The sequence below is a fragment of the Molothrus ater genome, chromosome 6, assembly GCF_012460135.2.
Source record: "Molothrus ater isolate BHLD 08-10-18 breed brown headed cowbird chromosome 6, BPBGC_Mater_1.1, whole genome shotgun sequence".
Taxonomy (NCBI): Eukaryota; Metazoa; Chordata; class Aves; order Passeriformes; family Icteridae; genus Molothrus; species Molothrus ater.
Window position 1 is genome coordinate 47,987,690 of NC_050483.2, and position 7,074 is coordinate 47,994,763.

Here is a 7,074-nt window from a genome sequence, read left to right on the forward strand (position 1 = left end):
CCCCCTAGGATAATAACTAAACTTTGTTCATAAAAATGTGTCTGGAGAAGTCATTTTGACCACAGTTCCAGGAGGACCTAACCTTGGACCCGCAGGGCTTGGTGCCGCTGGGGAATTTCTTTTGTCTTTCTGTCCAATGCAGTAGGTAAAATGCTAGCTACAAATACAATAATATATATGTAAAGAATAGAGAGAATATATAAAAGCAAAAAAGGCAAAAACCCCTTTGGTATCAATAGATTAACATATGCCCCAAAATAAAAAAAAACCTGTTTGTAGTCTTTGCACTTACTGTAATGCTCATCGACCCTAAAGCCGTAGAATCCTTTCCAAAATCTTCCTGAATTCTTGCTCTCACTTTTATTCTAGAGCTTATCTGAAGAGAAATCAAATTATTTCAGCTGTTTTATCCATTTTGCTAAATAACTCCTTGCTCTTTTAAGAATGCATGTGTTTTCATTTGGTTTTGCAGTAATTTGCATTCAGTACAGATCAATGCACCTTTAGTCAGTTCATACTGAAAGCCAGCATGGGTCGAGTAGATACACTCAGACTCTGAGCACCTGTGCTGAGGCAAATCCATACACTTTGCTTGAAAAAGTGACAAAGTACTTTGCACATCTTTGAGGTGGGAAAGGAGAAACATGTATTGTCTACAAAAAAAAAACAAACATGAAAATACATCTGTTTTTGAACTGCAGGTTTTAGGTTTTTTCCATTTGTATGCTACAATGTATTTTTAAAAATAAAGAAAGAAAGAAAAAAGTATAACTTCTAGAAAAACATTAGTGTAATATAATAGACAAAACAGCTTGGTTGGCTTCCCCCTACCAGTAACCAGTGGAGGACATGTATGGAGCTGTGTAATTGCAGGGCAGGCAGAAGTACCTTCCATGGACCAGCCACCCTGGTGTTTGCCAAGACTGAAAAGATACTCTGCTTTTTAGAGCCTGGGATGAATTTCACTACAAATTAATTGTTTCAATTGTCTGGTAAACTTCTGGAATTCCAAATAGACTGATGCACCACGTCTGTCACTTACACACAGTGTAAAGGAGTATCACATTTGTGCTCAGTCTGCAGGATACAGAAATCCTTCAAAAACAGGAGAAACAAGCAAACAATCAACATTTCCCTCTTCTACTTTCTTCGTGGCTCCCTTTGTGATGATTGTTATCCCTTCACTGGGATGTCCTTCCTCATGTGAAAAGCCCTAGTCAATTTTCCATCTACACTACTCCTGGCCTAATACAACCTTTCTACAGTAGAAGAGAGATAAAGAGAAAATACCCTAACTGCATTTAATAATAAAGATATAGACTGAGAACAGGTTTATACAATCACATACTGATGTCACTGCCTTCTCAATTAACTGCTAAATCTCGTATGAATTGCTTTGTGGCTGCCAAGTACTGACCTGCCACTTTCACAGAACTGTATCATCAGGATGCTTTGAAGAACAGCAGTGGCTAATTCAGGGTCAACACCTCTGAACAAATATATACATATTTTTAGCCCTACCAATTAATAAAGTAACAATCCAATTACTAAACATGTAAAATAAGCACCTTCCACCTGAAAACTGCTAGTAGCATCTTCAAAGCTCAAGGACCACAGTGTGGAGATAGACAGTAAATAAAGATTCTCTTAAGAGAGAGCTTAGGAAAACACTTATGAAATGAATTCAGTTAGTGTCTGTATGAACTTGCTAAAACAAGCACCACCCCCACCTACAGAACACGCACGTGCAATCAGCATTTCAGCAGAGCATCCAGAGTGGCTTATTTAAAGAAAATACATAAAACACAGTAAAACACGGCAAACTGAGGGTCTGCAAAGGTAACTGTTTTGATTACCACGTTTATGGAAAGAAAACGGAAGACAATGTTCCAACCTACACACTTTCACCACTTGAGCCAACCACCTAACTTGAAGACCAAAATCTTAACATCAAAAATACTCAAAGCTGATCTGAAGTGCCAAACATCTTCTGGACTGTTAGCAGTTAACCGAGATTCACTATTCACTTTGAGAGTCACTTTTATTGAACACTAATTTCTGATTAAGCAGAATGCACACAAAAAATACTTTTTTTTTTGTCAGATGACTATCACCCCCTATTTTTTACTCATGCGGGCTACATCTATATTACCTAACACAGCAACGAAGTCCTGTGCAAAAATATGTGTCTTTTAACCTTTCACTTTTCAACACACATTCACACAGCAGAAGGTCTGCCTTTAATCAGGCTGTCTTAATTTACCTTAGAAAAGGATGGAAAGGAAGCAAAGAAGAGCCAAGACGTTTTTATACCGCCTTTAACATCAGCACTGCTGCGTTTAAACTCCTTCACTACCCGCCAGTGCTTTTTCCTGGACACGGCGGGAGGGCCCGGAGCCCCCGGGAGAGTCCGGCGCGGCTGCCCGGGGGGCGCCGCTCACAGACAAAGCCGAGCGGGGCCGCAGCAAGGCCCGGCCGTGCGGGCCCCGCCGGCGCCGGGGGAGCTGCCCAGGCCGATCGCGGGGCCCGGGCGCGGGCGGCCGCTGGGGTGGAGACGGGGCAGCACTGTCCGGGCCCCGGGAGGGACGGGCTGCCGCCATCCCACCCCGCTGGCGGCGGCGCCGGGGCCGCGGGAGCTGCGGCCAGCGGGCGCGACACACCCGCGCTCGGCCGTCATGCAGCTCCCGGCGCGCCATCTCCTACCTGCTCGGACCGGACCCAGGCCGGCGCTTCTCCCTACTACAGGCCGCGTCTCATTGTGCTCCCGCCGCCGCCATTTCCCCGCCGCCGCCGCTTCAGTCCCCGCAGCTGTCAGGTCCCTCCATTCACCTGGGCCCGGGACGGCCTCCCCCTCCCTCCCTTGCCCCTGCGCTACGGCCGGCGCTACGCAAACGGAGCGCCGCCCCCGCCCCTCCCGCCCGTACCAACGGGGGCCGCCCAGCGCCCGCGGCGCAACCCCGCTCCGAGAATTCCGCCCTGCGCAGTCCGCACGCTCCGCATCCCCGCACGCTATGAGAGGAAGCAGACGATTGGCGGCCGCAGCCGGGTAAAAGGTGAAAGGTTCGCCAGGCGGCCAATGGGAGGGCGGGATACAGCGACTGCCGGAGAGCCGCGGGCGCTCACGTGCGTGCGTGCTCCCGCCCCTCCCCCGGCGGAGCGGAGCGGGCGCTCGGCCATGCCCGCGGCGGGCGGGTCTCGCGCGCTAGGGCGGGGGGCGCGCGGAGGCGCTGAGGCGAGGGCGGCGCCCGCCATCTTGGGAGGGAGGCCGCGGCCCCGGCCTTCGCTCCTTGTGCCACTGAGGGTCATGGAGTGCCGCATCTGGGGGAATGGGGTTGTTCTATTGCATGGCAGGCCCTAGGGGAAAAAGGTGATCCCTTTTGGTGATCTCTCCCTCTATTCTCTATCTCCCCTCTCCCTCTGTTCTCTATCAAAAATCCCACCTTTCCACACACTAGTGGCCATTTCCATAAGAAGTCACCTCCCTGCCACAGGCAAAGCGCTACTTTTCCCCTGGGGAGCCTTCAGTCCTTGCTGGTGCAGGGCCCAGAAGAAGAAAGGACAGCTGAAGGTGGTTGGGTTGTGCGGGCTCCCAAGGCAGCAGCGTCTCCTTCTGTCACTGCGTGAGGCAGATTGTTGCCTGGCTGGAGCACTGGTCTCGTTCCAGTACTTTGGCAACACTCCGTTGATCTAGTAGATGTTGCTACTAAATATTTTTAGAAGTTCCCTGAAATATCTGGAATTAAACAGCTGGTGTAGGGTAAGGTTTTGCCACTACCAAAACCCTTCAGGCAGAGGTGAATGAGTTACAATTGTGTTAAGCCAGGGGACCAAGTGAGAGTCTCCTGTGATCTCATGTGCTTGCATAAGGACTGCATGGTGATCGACCTTGGTGCCTGACAAAGAAGATGACCATAAATGCGATGCTACTTCTGGCCAGCCACTGCCCTTGTAAGTTGTGTGGAAGGCAGTGTGTTTTCACTGGAAGATCTGTCACTGGATGTCCAGCTCCCTCCTTCCATCTGCTCTCTACCAGGGACTTGCCATTGTAACACCATTTTAACACAGCTATGCCTGCAAATCAGTATGAAAAATCAAGCTGACTAGAGCACTCCTAAGGTTCATTTAAAACAATCCGAGTAAAATTACTTCAGATTCAAAGTGATCTAGAGGCCTGGGGTATTATCAAATTAAGTATTTTCTTGGCACAAACCTCTGCTGCTGTTTAGAGCACAACTTCTCAAATGCCTGCCATTCTGTTGTTAAATGTTACAGTACTGGGTATTTTTATAGGATTGAAAGGGCATCCTTCTGTTTTTTTATGGATGGAAGAATAATTATATCCCATGACAAAAGCTGAGGAAGAAGAGCAGCTGTTCAGTCTTATCCAGTGGGAACTGTCAGAGCATATGGGTCTATTTTTCCAATTTTAGCTGAAGTACTGAAGGAAATTGGCATTCTTGATTCCTTCTAACATGAAATAGAGCAGAAAGAAACCCTCCTTAGTGCAGGCCATGGTTAAATAATGAATTTTATCCATTTCAAGTAGGTTCAAAGAAAAAGCAAGCAGAATACTTAGAAAACAAAATAGACAAATACCAGGAGAATTCTGGAAGTTATTTTCTTATAAAATTGGGTGTCTTTCTCCACAGCTATTTCCCCCTTGAGCCTGCTGGCTGACAGGAGTTTTTGATACAAAAGCACAGGATACAATCTGTGCTGTTCCTTACAATCCTGTCCCCACTTCCTTCTCTCTATTCTAAGAAACAAATATTTGATATCATATATTTGGGTAATCAGACCTAACCCTCAGAGTTTAACCCCAAATTAAAAATTTATGTTTTTTATCTTTTATGTTATTTCACAAATTCCTTACAAAGATGTTTAAAGTGAGATGAACTCGTCAATGTGAGATGCAACTGAAAAATTCCACATATTTCAAACCGGTTGACATCAGAGTTCAGTAAAAAACCACACAACTAACCATAAAAACAAAACAAACAGGCTGTGGGATGAAAAGGACACACTGCCCAATTATTAAAATCTGGAAAAGAATAAGTTACAATGTACCAAGTAACAGCCTTCCCCATATCTTTAGTACTATAAATACTGATATTTACTCTATGGGGTAACTGTTGTTAGACAACAAGAAAATAGAGACGTTTATCTTCCTTTAAAAAAAAATTAGTAATGGATGGGGAGTGGAGGCTTTTCTGGTTTTTTCTATTGACTAAGATTAAAGCATGATTCTGTTTGGGTTAGAAAAGAGGAAAACTGACATTAAAAATCACTTTGTCACAATGAATTGTCTTTGTTCATGCTACAGAACTCTCCAATCACGCTGGTGGAAACCAGGCATTTCAGCTCCACTCACGTCAGGGTCTAAAATGGCCTCTGGAGAGATTCCTTCCTGCGAGACAATGGTGACCTCTGTTGTTCCCTGCTGCTGGTACCAGCCACGGTGCCCTCTGGCCTCCTGTCACACCCTGCTTCAGTGAGGCACTTTGGCACAAGCTGCCAGTTACCAAGGCAGTACATGCCCAAGTGTTGCATTCTAGTTTCTGGCCAGGAAAGAATGTGTCTATTCTGCACTCCACTTGGGAAATTTTTCCTTGGGGCTTTCCTCTCAAGAAGCCCCCAGTCTGGCTACCAGGTTTTCCAGCTCATGGCTGTGAATCACTGCTGGAAAGAGCAGTTGAAAACGTTTTAAACCACGGTGCTAATTATAATACCTGCAATGTATTATGAGAAAAAGCTGCAGGTATGATTATAGAGAAGGAAGTTGGAAGAAAGAAAGAAGATTCCATTTCTAAACCTGAAGCTTAGATTCTAACAAGGTGTTAGGTTGCATGAATCTTTGTCTCACCCTAGAATGCATTAAAAAAAAATCGGCATGCTTTCCCACTTCAGTGACCCAGACTTTGTAATTTCAGGGATATTTTCCTTAGTGCAAGAGAAACTTCAGTAATATTTTCTTTTTTTACCTCTTTAAATTACTGACATGAGGATATGAGCTGACATCATTTGGAAACTGACTCCTCTGTCTCCTGGCAACATTTCCCAGGCAAAGTTCCCTGCTTTTTCCTTGGATTTCTTCAGACTAATGATCTCCTCCATCATCTTCTACTTATAGTCTCTAGAGTATGTCTATCACAGTGACACATCACTAAAGAAACTAAACAAATTTAAATCACTGGTAAGGAAGAAGGATGGAGAAAAAGAAATGTTCTGTTAGGAAAGAAATCAATTTTTGATCCCCTATAGCCACCAGTGGCCAAAAAATGACGGAGAACAAAATTTGTCAACTGCAAGATTTGTATTCAACTCTGAGCTTTGAATTCTGTTAGCTGTTCTGGAATGCCTCACAAAGAGAGAATATTTTTAAACCAAAATTGGCTCCCAAGTCCTCTAGAAATAATTTTTGGCTTTTTTTGATGCCATCAAACCTACAACGGGTTTGGATGCTGTGATTAATTTTTCCTATAAATTTAGAAATACATCAAAAGTAGAAAAAGGAGGGAGTCACAGAAGATTTTGGTGTGACTAAAAACATCTCCCGAACATGAGCAGCAAGAAGGAAAAGTTTTGCTCAGGTTTACTGATGATGTTAGCCCGTGAAGAACTGAGCCCTGCACTGTTTCCTTTCAGGTTTGTGCCAGCAGGGAACTAGAGGAGCAAGGGGGAAAGGCTCTTCCTTTCTGCCTTTTCTAAAAATGGGTGCAGGGTTTCCTTTTTCCAGTCACCTGGGACTTCATCTGATGGGTTTTTTTACTGAAAGAAGGGAGCAGTTTCACAAGTAGCTGCAATGGCACAGTGCAAAAGATCTGCCATACAACAGTTAACAGAAGTTCCTAATGTCCTTGAGATATACCCTTTTTAATGCTCATTTATGCCTGAGAGCCAAGAAATACCACTTTACTATGTATAAATCTATATGTATGTCGATTCTTGTTAACATGCAGAAAATACAAATCAGCAGAGTGATAAATCTGTTCCCCAGGGTACAGAGCAACCATAAAAAAAGAAATGAAAAATAATCAATTCAAAGTATTTACAGCAGATGGAGCTATACATTTT

At 44.7% G+C, this 7,074-nt stretch overlaps 1 protein-coding gene across 2 annotated transcripts in view; it reads right to left on the reverse strand.

Annotated features, from left to right (window-relative positions):
- DICER1 (dicer 1, ribonuclease III) overlaps nt 1-2,804 on the reverse strand; it is a 63,130-nt gene extending 60,326 nt beyond the window's left edge. For both annotated transcript variants that reach the window (XM_036383605.1, XM_036383604.1), the window contains exon 1: nt 2,704-2,804. The gene's annotated coding sequence lies outside the window, so the exon portion shown is untranslated. The remainder of the gene's footprint in view (nt 1-2,703) is intronic.
- Between the last annotated feature and the right edge of the window lie 4,270 nt (nt 2,805-7,074).